The sequence below is a fragment of the Anser brachyrhynchus genome, assembly GCF_964034855.1.
Source record: "Anser brachyrhynchus genome assembly, chromosome: 1".
NCBI lineage: Eukaryota > Metazoa > Chordata > Aves > Anseriformes > Anatidae > Anser > Anser brachyrhynchus.
In genome coordinates this window covers 42,054,634-42,066,794 of record NC_137694.1, presented here as the reverse complement: position 1 = coordinate 42,066,794, position 12,161 = coordinate 42,054,634, and positions in this window count along the sequence as shown.

Sequence of the window (12,161 nt, the reverse complement as noted above, 5' to 3'; positions counted from 1 at the left end):
TCCACAGACTGGCCTCAGTCCATTTACAGGCTTCCACAGCCTCAAGTTCCTTGTACAACATCTAAGAGCAAGATTCACAAACTTGCTGATTCACAAACTCTCCAGTGGAACCTTTTTCACATTGCATGAAATAAATACGTATTCACTGAAAGAGAGAAACAGAAAAAGCTTCCAACTTAACAGATGGGCATTCACGGACACGCACTTGTGGATAATAGGTGCAAAATCAAAGGAGCTGATTTCTGATCCTACTTCAGATGAATGGCTTAACTATTTTAGTCAAAATGGAGCAAATTCGGGAGAAACCAGTGAGCTATTTCAGCCAAAGAATGCTCTTCATTAAAGTCATTACAATACATTGACTGGTTAGATAATTTAAGTCAAGTTTCCCACACACAAGTGCATGTTTTAGACACTGGAATTATGGAAAAATACTGGTGGCATAGTTTTTGGCAGTGGCACCTTGCATTGTGCAAGACTCAATCTAGTAGGTAGGCTTTGAAATAGGTACCTAATCAAAAAAGACAGGGAAGAGAATGGCAATTTGTGAATCTCCACAAGACTTAGTTTTAAGATAGGTAGGTGGTTATTCAGCACTGTTAAGACTTAGGAGACTTAGCAAGAGTAGGAAAATTACTGGCACATGTGTAGAGTTCTGGGGACTGGTGGTGAGGCCTCACATGGAGGTCACCCCCAAAGAATGTGGGAAAGAGGCAAGTTCAACATGATATTTGGGTTTACATTAGCCTGTCTCACAGCCTTTAGACCTATGGCACAGTACTCACTTTATGGTTTATTTTATTCATTAAGGTTCTTTTTGTTTGTGTGTTTGTGTTGCTTCCCGATTTCTTGGAATCACATTTTCTAACAATCCCAACTGTTTAGGTGAGAGGTCTTATTCAGCCAAACTGTTAGCTTCTGATATAGTTATGACCATTTTTGCCCGAGAAGTGGGACCATCCATATCAGACAGCAAAATCACTGTGTGTCAGCCATGTACCAGTGTGGAACACCACGTTTATGTATGTTGATGGTAGTGGTAAAATATCTGCATTAACATAATCCTAGTGCGTATTTGGTACCAGTGGTCTTAGCATGACCTAGGCCCTTCCCAGGCCTCTGACAAAGTGAAATCACCTAAAGGAGACCATACTGCCATATCCTTAGTATTACCTAGCCCAAATAGAGTAAACTGGCATAAGTAGCGTATGCTGGAAACAGATGTACACCCAGCCATCTTTGGAAGCAGTAGTACAGAAGGCCAAAAATATCCTGGGGTGCTATAGCTCAGCAGGGCTAGAGAAGTGAAGTCCTCCCACTCCACTCAGCCCTGGTGAGGCCTCACCTGGAGTACTGTGTCCAGTTCTGGGCTCCCCAGTACAGGAGGGACATGGAGCTCCTGGAGTGCATCCAGCAGAGGGCTACAAAGATCATGAGGGGACTCAAGCACCTCTCTTAGGAGGCGAGGCTAAGAGAGCTGGGCCTGTTTAGCCTGGAGAAGGGAAAGATCTTTCTTTTCCGGGGGAATCTTATCAATGTATACAAAAATCTTGAGACAGAGTGTCAAGACAACAGAGGCAGATTCTTTTCCATGGTGCCCAGTGATAGGATGAGAAGCAATGGGCACAAACTGAAACACAGGAAGTACCATCTGAATATGAGGAAAAACTTCTTTACTGTGGGGGTGACTGAGCACTGGAACAGGTTGCCCAGAGAAGTTGTGGAGTCTTCTTCCCTGGAGATATTCAAAATTCACCTGGATATGATCCTGGGCAATGCACACTAGGGGACCCTGCTTGGCAGGAGTTTGGACCAAATGATCTTCAGAGGCCCCTTACAACCATTCTGTGATTCTGTGATACAGCCAGAGACCCTGGAGTCTTAGGTCCAGCACCAGACGCTATAGAAGAGTGATCTTTAATGGGAACAGACTTTGACAATTTGATCACCACCAACTCCAAACTTCATTCACTGTGCCCATCCTCCTCAAACTGTCTCTGCCCTGGGACTGGCTGCTCCTAAGACACATTTCCTCTCTTTGCTAGTCCCAGAAGTGCTCAAGCTTCTTATTCCATTAATGACCTCTTTGCATGGCCAACCCTCATCTACTGTTTCTGCACTGCTGCCTTCTACCACATCCCCTTCTCCAAACTTGTTATCTATCTTTCTGTGGCTCAGTGATGTTTTCATTCTCCTCCACCCCAGGTTTCCAGTTGTCTTCTGAATTTTGTGTCTGTTCCAGTTATCTCCTTCAACCTCAGTCTTGCTTCCTGAGCAGCTGTTGCTTTCCTACTGGCATTGAAATTTGTTTTTTTTTTTTTTTTCAGACTTATTTTTTCTTCTTCTTCTCCCCCCTCCCCCCTTTTATTTTTTATTTTTCTCCCCAATTTCACCAGATAATAAACCACTCTCCAAGCTCCTTGACAGACCAAGTACACTGACTGCTCTCTGTTGTTCCTGGTTTTGCTCAGACACTTCAGTGTCTCTGACAGGGGCTTCTTGCTAAACTCTCCAGATTTTGCTCCCCACTATAACTTACAGTCCCAGCTCCCCACTTTGTTTGCCAATCACCTTTCCAGTGTGTTTGTCCCAGATCTACCTTGGCCCCTGTGCATTTGAGATGGGTAGCTTAGTCCTGCAATTAGCCAGACTGAGTGGCAGGAAGAGAACTAGAGAAACACACAAACCATTCAGTGTGGGTGTGTGGACCGTGCACAATCACAGCAGTCCAGAGCTGCAATGGCAGGAATAAATTCTGCTCAGCTCCAAATTCAGAGAAAATGACACTTTCAGGGCAATTATATGCTGGAATTTCTAGGCATGTGTGAATTATCTACATTGACTTATGAAGCATGTGTGGGTTTTCATATAGAAAGAAGTTACTCCTCACTAAATGCCAAATCCAACTCCAAGCCAGGAACTGCTGGGGTTTCTAAGGAAAAAGACAGTTCTGATAATGTATATTCACTTCAAACTTCATCTGCACTTCTCTCTCTTGAAAAAAAAAAAAAATGAGGTTATTGGCTTATAAGAATCTTAAACATTCAGCATTCTGCTAAATCCATCCACAAAAAAAAAAAAAAAAGTGAAAGGAAAAAAACATACAAGTATGTGTTAATGTCTCCCACAGAGAACAATCATCTGAAGATTGAAACTTGATGACCAAACCAGAGAGCCAGACAACCAGATATAAGCAGAAACCTCCCCTAATGCCTGTGGGAGTAGCCTCTTATTTTTTAAATTGACCAGACCATGATATGGAAGTGTAATGAATGCTCAAACAATGAAAAACAATCCAACACTTAAACACTGGAAAAGTAAAAATCAAATCAATATTGTCCTTTACTTGTTTTACACCATTTATGTAAATTCAGCACAAAAATGACTGCAGATCCTAATGCTGTACTTGAATAGACTAAACTGCATGCAGATGGCAATATAGATGGCAATGTGTATAGTCTTACATCCACAGACATGTTTATCTAACATTCTACCTCTTTAAGAGAAAAACCAGACTATTGAAAAAAAAAACAAAAACAACATGAATTCTGCTTGTTTCCCTTGCAAATATTTTCTCACAAGTTTTAATTAAATATAACAAGAAAAATAGCAATTTGGTTAAATAACATGCTGTGAAAATAAAACTACCCAGTCGTCAAAGATAAATAATAATGTAAGACCTAAAATGCTAATGACATACTATGAGTGTAATGATCAGCTGATTAGCCATTTAATTTCTCGTTTGAACTCAAATTTACATATGTAACTTATCAATTCAGATGTGACAGTAACATTAAAATTAAATATGTGGTTTGGTATTTCAGTAAATGACAGACATTGGTTAAATAGCAATAATACTAGCCTTTGGAACAAACATCGAGAGCACATTGCCTAACTCATTTCATTTTCAAATGAACAAAGCCTGTCTCTAAATGCCCTGCTTTTCTACAAATATGCCTGGAAGGACTTGTTGCTAACTCTGGAGACTGAAAGACGGTGGCTACAAAAATGACCCCCATTTATTACGTCAAAAAACAAGCTCTCAAGCAGAAAAGTACAGTCCAGACATCCCAGCATCTCCTCCGAGTGGATAGATGCTTCGGATGTGTTCAATAAAGAGCTGCCCAAAAGGCAAGTTAGACCTGCATGCCTCAGTCTTTTTAGCAACAAATCATACGATTACACCCTTAAAAAGAAAATATGAGATTTTAAAGCCTTTTTTTTTTTTTTTTTTTTTTTTAGTGAGAAACAAACCCGCCTCCCTGAAAATTGATGGCTTAAGCAATGTTCAGTTCATTATTTTTTCAGAAAAAATGCCCACTATGGATCACACATCCATGAAACTTGGGTTAATGTCTGCTTTGCTGCTTATCCTGTAGAGTGATTTCAGGGACTTCAAGAGCAAAATTTTGGGAAAAAAATGAAGATATCTCTTCTGATGCATTTTTCAGTACTGCTAATTAATGCATTGTTGATTAGAACCATGTGTCTGAGATAACTGTACTTTACAACAACTTTTCCATTATAAATTCCTATTTATAAATCTGGGAACATAGACACATTGCCATCTATCGTGGATGGATTATCACTCTGCTTTTTTAATCTGGTTAAGAAATAGTAAGGAAAAGTAAAACCTTTATTATTATTGTATATATATATGTGTGTGTATATATGTGTGTATATATACATATATATATATATATATATAAAAGGAGCCTCCTTACAGAGAGGTTACCTTTTCTTTTTCTTTTTGTGACAAAGACGCTTGCCTTGAATGCTAATTCACACAGAAGAGAGAGAAAAAAACACTGGTAGATTGGGACTATATCTGCAATTGCACATTTGGAATGGTGGAAACACAGCCTAAGGAGATGCAGAAAAAAGTCATAGTGCAAGCTGTGTAGTGAAACTTGCTTGTAGCAATTACATAGCTATACAGATTGTCATATAGGGCTGTGATTTATCACATGACTGTCATTGCTAGCAGGTTGTTTATATATACAGTGTCCAGGTATATGCAAGGATGGAGAAAATATTATTTGCCCCGTGATGTTTAGTGACTTCTGTTGTTATTTACTGTGGTTATTTATCCCAACTTGTGAAAACTATAGATCACCACCTATGTAAAAGAGATTGTAAACGGGAACATTTATGGACTGTAAAACTAGTCTGAAATGCTGCATTAGTTTTTCCTTTATTCCTTACTGAATTTCACATACCTGTTTTCCCAGAATTTACAGTCATTCAGCATACAGCATTACAGTCAGTTAACACCTTTCTCTGATGTCAGTTTCCCAAGCAGCATTCAGTTTCAGAGACGAGTTTTGGTGTAAGCTTAAATACTTTCACTACTTAAGTTCTTAACTAAGAAACATCTTTTCTATCTGTCAAATATTGCCATGCCATGATAATTAACCTAGATAGACATGAGCATTAGAGTGCTTCAGTTTTTCTAGCACGTATTTATGTCAAAATAATGCATATAGATTCCATTTGCAGTAAAAGAGAAAACCTTGCTTTGCACAGGTATGGAGGATTAAAGAAAACATTGCATAATAGAAGGTGAGGCTGCCCTGAGTGTACAGAGGATCCTGCCTTGTGGGTTCTGCACCACACCGCTAATAGCAGACCTCTGATTTTGGCAGCAATTAAGAGGAAAATTTCATTAAGAAGAGTGCTGTCAGAGAACTGCAAGACCAATATATTTAGAACTGCACATTGCTCTTGGAGAATATTACACAACAGAGGCTGATTTCCTTGACACTCCCTCTGAACAAAGTAGGGTGGAAAGAATTGAAGCAACCTGATCTAGTGAAGATATCCCTGACTATGGCAGGGGGATTGGAACTAGATGATCTTTAAGGTCCCTTCCAACCGGAGCCATTCTGTGGTTCCAAGATTTCAAAGAACTCAGACTCTGACCATCAGCCACTAACTTAACGGTCCCAATCGGCATGCAATTAGCAAATCTGAAGACTATAGTGACAGAGTGTATATTGGTGACATATTTCATCACAAAACAGCCAAATCTTCCAGCTATGTTATCCTTTCATCAAAAGAAAAGGGAAAATCATGCATTTTGTACCTCAGGACTATTCTTATTGTGAAAGAATCAGAACACTAGTCTTGTTAAATTGCAATTACCCATTGAGTGCATTAGACACTGACAGCCAGATGACGAGCCTCTGTTTCCAGTTTTTACAGGCTTAATAAGCAACCAAATTGTCACCAAGGCATAAAAGAGCCATGGTAACTCCTATGCCATGCCTCCACTCCAATGCTAAGTCACCAAAAATTGCTGAAGAATCACTCCATTCATCTTCTTCCCAACAGCCCTAATGGCACTTTTGGAGCAGGCAGAAGTGTGAGCGACAGCAGCCCTGAAGCTGCTTTAATGTGTTTCACAGACACAGGCTGGCATTTGTTACCTGAGGTTCAGGGGTATACGTCAGTGTCTTAAAGCCTCTTCATTCTACTTCAAACGTGCTTTAAGCACTGCTCCACTGTCCCAGAAAGTCAAGGCCAAACTGCAAGCTATTAGTTGCTGCCTAGAGCAGAAGCTAGCCACAAGCAGTGCAGAGGGAAGAATTTAGCCTTTTTAGCCTTATGATTATTTGATATAGCTCTGTAGTTAATTTTTTTTTGCACCAAAAGGCCTCGCTTTTCTCTATTTGTTAACTAAATTTTGGCTATATAGATCTGCAAATACAGCTTTTATAAGAAACAAAAAGTTCATGATGAGTATTAAAACAGAAACTGATATGATTCTGTCCCAGAGAACTTGTATTTCTTGCAATGACAAAAAAAAAAAAATCACACCTTCATTATTACTAATAATAATGGGTAGCATTACCATTCCCAGTCAATGATATCAGATGATTTGCAAAGAGATAAACATAAGTGTTGATGAATCCTACAACGAATAGAGTTATAAACCAGAATCCAGAAGGTGACTGATTTCTTTACGTACCATAATGAATCAATGTCATTACTCGGCTATATTTCTGGATCCCTAGCACCCAGGACTGAGCAACCTGGTAGTAGTTACTTTTTATTCCATAGCAGGATCAGAAATGTTGCAGTAATTTCAGGTTGAAGGCCAGAACTGTTCCTTCATAATGCTTGGATTTTCAGCATTCCTAGAATAGCCATATTTGTATTGTTTAAAATCCTCATCAGAGTTGTAGCACTATCCAACCTCTTTCATTTTATATATTCATTCAATAGCAAGGTTAGAAATAGTTACCTTCTTTGGCCATTGATTCTTCCGCACACATCTCTATGACTGCAAGATTCGTGTTCCCTCATTTCCTGTTTTAATTCTATTGCCTTTTATTTTGAAAGCATTTCAATGGCTACTCTCTGTTTTCTTTCTTTTTTTTTTTCTTTTTTTTTTTTTTTGTAATTTTGTCCCTGGGTTTTGGCAGTCTTTGTCTGTCTTGTGTTGACACCTGTCATTGCTGATACCTCACTGAACGTGCATTATGACAGAGAGAGAGTCTGCCTCAGACTCAGTGAAAGTGGTCAGGGTTGCATTTCCTAAATGAGCTGATATTACTGATAGAGATGACTTGCAAAGTGATTTCTGTGCTTTTCGCAATGTAACTACATCTGCTGCAGACTCACAGGAGGAGGAAGCAGCTCAGGAGATAACGCTGATGGATTACTGGAATGAGAAACTTTTCCTAAAGACAGCTTTGCTGTTGATCTTGTTTGTCACACCTGAATGAAAAGGAGGTGGGAAAACATTATCCTTCATCACTGCTGCTACAGGTGGGCACATCATGGACTAGGTTTGGGAGGCTATAATCTAGTCCCCAATCAAATATCACTATAATTCTCTTATCATTACCTGCATGCTCCTCAGTTTCTGTTTCTTCGTTTTACCTAATCCATCTTATTTTTGCCCTTTCTTCTAGCTCAGTCGAAACTCCTCTTTCTAATTTGCAGCCATTCTCTTTGCCATTCAAACTGCATGTCAGATGGAAGACTGCAGGAAGAATGAGGAACCAAAATGTTGGGGAACTGCAACTATCCCCCATGCCTTCAGCACTCCACCACTCCACGGTTTGGTGACAGTGACTACAATAACTGCCTTCTTGCACTTTCCTCTGACTCATGATTTCTTTTTTATAACCACAATAAGGAACACCCATACAGAGCCATCAGTGAGTCCAGCGATGGCACTGGCAAGCAATTTCTTTATTTCTTATGAAATTTTACATTTTTTGAAAAAAAAACCAACAACAACAAAACAAACAATCAAACAAAAACCCAATACCTGACACAGGCTTAATCATTCAATATTATGTTTTCAAGGACTATTTAAATTCATTTTGGAGAAAACTTCTCTTGCATAGCCTATTGAACAGTTAGGAGATATTCTGAAAGAATGCAAAAGATTTTGTATTAAGGAATTACTGAGTCCTTACAAATTTTAGGGTACCAAATTCATTATAATATGTTGATGGCAGATTTATACAGAAAAAGAAAGACTGAGTATCACAATAGCTAGATAATTGGCATCTCCCCTATGCCAAACACTTTACTGCCTTCCCTAGCACTCATTATCTTGGATGAAGTCCAAATAAATTCATAAAAATATAATTACTGAAGGAACTCTAAGTAATATATATATATATATATATAACTTACTGAGACAACAGCATGACTTGCAACCAGGCTGCAAAAAACGGAAGTGCAATTGCCGGGTTTGAAATCTGTTGTCTTGGTCTTTTGGTTTTCTAACTGTAAGACATATATGAAACTCTTCTGCATAAAGACTATGAACTCTCAGTGACCAAACTATTTTCTTTTAGTGTGGGAAGAACATACTTTTTTGCTTTCTACTGAAGTCAGGAAATACATGTGAAAACTAAAGGTTTAGATCACAGCTTTGTGATACATTGCTGTATTCCTTTGAAATGAGATCAGTACTTTAAAAACAGAACTTTATCTTCAGTCAGTAGCTCAGGGACAAGAGGGCAAAGTTAATATGATTTCTCCTGTGTCCTTCACTTCACTTTATTTAAAGAGGTAGTTGATATACAACGGAAGTGACAAGCTTTTAAGAAATAGGGAATATTTTATTTTTTTGCTAATTTGCTTTAACTTCTAAGCAATTTCATACAGAGATGTGAAATTGCATGATAAAGCACTTAAATACAGCATATAGAACACACTTTTCTCTACTTTACTACTTATTTGAAAACAAATTCAGTTTTCCTTTCTGTTTTCAAAAAAATAATAATGAAATGCATTCATTCCCTGGACTGACTGATACACTAAAGGCTGCAAGTTCCAGTTTAATTTACTTGATAATAAACTTTAGCAGGGGCACAGTATATAATACTCAAAGAGGAAATTAGCATGTCACTGAACAAGATAGTAATCACTAGATGTGTAGGTATCCTCTTTATTCTTCTCATTCTTTGACTTTCACCTCTATTCTCAGCCCTTTATACTGAGAGAGAAACATGTATGCTTATCCATGAACATACCTTCGTAGTTCTCATTTCCCATATAAATCAACAGCCTGTAGCAAGTGACAGAGCTGGCAATATTTTTCATGATCCATACCATCAATTAACCCTATTCCAGTGTCATCCATGCTAGAAAGGATTTCTTCCTGTATTTCCCTTAATGGGACCCAGAGTCACAAACTCAGGGCACACAAAACTACACAATATTTCCCCACAATTTTTATTCAGCCCTTCAATGACACTCTCCAAAAATCTCTATTAGTATTTCATATTTTTTATCCCTTGCAGGGATATTCTCAAAGAGGGAGAAGGAAGTTCTTAGGGTTGCTGGTTAGAAACAACCAATTTTTTGGCGGTTCCCAAGATTGTTCTGTTAACATGGGCAGACTTGAAACGTAGTGTTTTCACAACCCAGCCTGCTACTGCTTGTTGAGTTCTCTGTGTGGATATCCCCCATACTATCAGTGAAGCCAAAGGATCAAGAATGAACAGTTCAGTGCCTGCACTACATGAAGCCTCTGGTGTGCCAAAAGGTCTTCATGGTGTATGAACTACAAAACTGCAGACCCCCAGCAGCTGAGGTGCTTCCAGATACAACTGCCTCTTAACAAAATTATCTTCAAATATTTTCCTAAAACATCTTTTAAAAGGCTTTTGTAGGTTCAGAACTTTATGGCTCTGTGACTGTTTTCAAGTAGAGCATTGATTGCTGTGGCTGAAATCTGAATTGTCATCTTTGAATTAATGCTTAGCAATAGTTAACAAAAACATCCATGGTGTGTGACTTCACTTATGGAATGGTTTTGCTGGCTTGATGATGACCATTCTGAATAGGCAAAACAAATTTTTCTAAACACAGCCTCAGCCGCAGAGGTCATGTGCTTCTTCACAGAGAGGACGGAACTGAATTGTGTTTCTTATTCCCAAGTACCTCTGAAACCTTTTCAGGCTAAACTGGCAATTAATTTGTTGAACTGAAATTCATTAAGAGCTCAAATTGCAAACATTCAGCTGAGCATTCACAGTATATGAATCATATTTTGCTGGTTTATGCAACAAAATAAATTTCCAGTTGAACTCAATAGGACTAAGTCACACTGCCTGAAGGAGTGATTCCTTAATTCAGGGTACTGAGTTAGATTCCTTTATAACCAATATTCCCTCAAGACAGCAAAACAGTGAGAATTAAGTTGAGTTACAATGCTGATTGAACTGTGAGTTCTGCATTATCTTCTGGAGGAATTACTCTGTATGTGGTGACCTGTTCTGTTAATTCAGATGTCTAAGCTAGAGGCCTAAAGCTAATATGACTGCACACAAATGACACAATCAGCTGGGATAAATACCTGTGCACATATGGGCATGGCCTGGCATGAGATTCGCATTAGCTTCTACAGGTTTTCAAGGACCAGCAAGTGCTCACTGGATGCTTCCAGGACCATGATGCTTTCCCAGGTTCAGACCCTTCTGCCAGGAAAACCATTTCCAGGATACCTTGTCCTTCACAGAGAAAACACAATTTTCCCTGGGGCTCCCATCTGCTTTCCCTGGATGGTATGCATAACAGCACTGGGTACCAACTCTAAGAAGTCAGGAGGAGAGATCTGGGGATTTATAGGCCAGACAGCCTTACCTCAGTGCCTGTAAAGATCACAATCTCTGTCTTTTGGGGGTACATTTCTAAATATATGAAGGGTAGAATGTTTAAACTATTTATCAGTGTGGATTTTGGTGGAGCAAATGATGTTCAACCAATGTGATTGCCTCCTACAACAAAATGTCTGTGTCTATGAGCAAGGGGAGACTTGTGGATGTGATATACTTCAGCTTTAGGAAATCTTTTAACTTTGTCTCTCACAGCATTCACTGTTACCGTCTGAGGAAGTGTGGACTGTAAGAAATGATGATAAGATAGACTGAAAATTGCTTGTATCTCTGGGCTCAAAGAGCGGCAATCAGTAGCTCAGCATGTGCTTGCTACAAGTAGGGTACCAGAAGGGCCAAACTTTTGCTCATATTGTTCAACATCTTAATCAATGACCTGGTTGATAATCCAAGATCTACCATCTGCAAATTTATGAATGATGCTAGAGGGAGACTTGCACAATGAATGACAGAACTAGAATCCACAGGGGCCTTGATAATCTTGAGAATTGGGCCAACAGAAACCTTATGACATTCTACAAGGAGAAAAACAAACTTCTGCACCTGGGACAGTGTAAACCCACACATAATCAAAGGATAGGCAGCAGCCCTGCTGAAAATAAGATGTACGATGGATGACATACTGAATATTCTTTCTCACTGTGAATAAACTAGGCTACAGATCAGGCTATGCTAAAAGAAGTTGGCCTAAAGATTTGGGGAAGTTGTTATCCCCCTCTGCTCAGTGTTTGTGAAGCTGCATGTAGCAAAGCAAATCTAATTTGGGACTACCTACTGGAGAGACTTTCATGGGGAACTGTGAAGATGTTCATAGGCCTGGGGCCACAAGGAAAGGTTGAGAGGTCTTTCATCTGCTGAAACGGTTAAAGGTTGGTCTAATAGCAGGCAACAGCTACATGAATGGCAGTTAAAAAAAAAATAAAATCATGAAATCAAGTCTTTCTGGTTGTTGCAATTAAAATTGTTGTCAGTAGCCATAAATTGTAATTAGGGAATTTAAGAGTGGGTACTAGG